Source organism: Lampetra planeri, chromosome 35, assembly GCF_965212315.1.
Source record: "Lampetra planeri chromosome 35, kcLamPlan1.2.h2, whole genome shotgun sequence".
Lineage (NCBI taxonomy): Eukaryota > Metazoa > Chordata > Hyperoartia > Petromyzontiformes > Petromyzontidae > Lampetra > Lampetra planeri.
This window is the reverse complement of record NC_136141.1, coordinates 1,527,637-1,529,533: the sequence shown is the minus strand read 5'-3', so window position 1 is coordinate 1,529,533 and position 1,897 is coordinate 1,527,637.

The window sequence follows — 1,897 nt, the reverse complement described above, 5'->3', positions numbered from 1 at the left end:
AACCATGACGAACACACGCAAGGTGGAAAGGGCTTTAATCCAGCAGTGGATTGTCAACGGGATGTAAATTGTTATGATACAGATGCGTGCTTTTTTGTAACGAGACCAGCAAGGGAAGATAAGGTTTTGCAGTGACGAAGGCAACATTTCAAAGTGGCAGAACGGTTGGAAAGCGACCACCCCCATCAGTTGCTCTGCATTCCAAAGAATCCTCCCCACGTGACGCATTTCAAAAACGCCAGAGGTTCGTTAAAGGCAATTGTGAAATTCCTCATTTTAAACGCTGCTCAAGAGATGCTCGTTCTACGATTTATTTCGCCCGGCGTAAGATTTTTCAGACGTTATAAATGGATGGATAGATCTTCTTGGTTCTCTCGGTAAAGTCACGTAGAATGGAAATAATAAAATAATAAAAATAAAACATAATAAAATAATTCTCACGACGTTTCGGCCACAACGCAAGCAGCCGTCCTCAGGTGAAGAACAGGTCTGTCGAGAAGACAGAGTCTGATTACCTTTTGATTAGAGAAGAGACTTTGAGATGGACAGACGAGAGAGCAATTTTGTTTGATATTACGTTGGTTAATGAACCGATGTTTACTGATTTCAATTGGAGCTGATATTTGATGCATCATTTTAATAATGAACCCGATGGCACTTGGGTTGCCTGGGTCTCTTCAGCGTTTACTGTACGGCACTTAGTTTACGTATTGCCTGTCACGGCCCCTGGTGCTCCTCTCGGCTTTGTGGAACTCTGAATGCGACGGCAAACCGCCCGTGTCCCGAAGGGTAAAAAACGTCTCCTCTGGCAAGACCATCCCAATCACACGGAGTTCCAGCATTTAAGACGGGGGTTTCGGGCATACATCGTCATTCATAATCAACGTTTTTGGGTTAGATCGCGTTATTTATAAATGTGTCGTAACCCTCCACCACCCGACACGGCCAATCAGCAAAAAAGTGTCACGTTGACAAAAGACAAAGCGTCATATACTGCAAGTTGTGGTCTGTAAAAGGCACACGCTGTGAATAACAATGCCATCGTGCCGATAGCCATTGTGGGCCTATGTTGCAGCATTATCGATCAGCAATGGATATCAAATACCGTGCATTATGCTTATAACCTTTGCACACTTTGACTTTACAGCGCTATAAATCTTTTTTTTTAAACGACAAACGAATATCGTACCATGACTATTCGGCCGCTATAAATTTCCACACGATCAGCCAACTTCGTTGAGCTATCATTTGTGATAGCCAAGTCGCTTCTCAAAAGGAGCTACTCAGTGGGCCTTACCTGGTAAAATAGTTTATATCTCTTTCGTAAACAAATCGATACATACGCACGCACGCCTCTAAACTGCTTTGCGGTTTTTAAAATAAATTGCGGCCTCCAAATCTGCTCGATCTCTCTGCATTGGCGTATCTAATTGCTGTGCTGCAGAGAAGGTCCATTCCCCGAAACGTCGCCTGTTATGTATACATTTTTTACCTTTGAGGCAACGTTGTTATTTGAGTGTGTTTGTAGTCGTTGTCAATTGTGCTTTTGTACCAACTGCTACAGAAGAAGCAGCAGCAGCAAGTAGCATCATTCACCAAAGTGATTTGCATTTTTGCCTCGAAGGTGAAAGAAAAACCTCTCATCTGGCAAGAGCCTCCAGGCCACGTGCGCCTCCTGGACAGCGCGTGGTTTGAGTTTCACGCGGCGCGCTCTCTCATTGGTCAACGGTCGCGACTTCAGCGGCTGGGGGCGGGGCGTGGGCAGAGGGTGGTCGTGGGCGGGGTAGGGGTGGGGGGGGCAGTGGGGGAAGGGGGGAGAAAGTAGGCGGAACCGGATCACGAACGGACCAATGGGTGACGAGCGCATCCTCGCTGGGCCACGCCCACCGTTCGAATC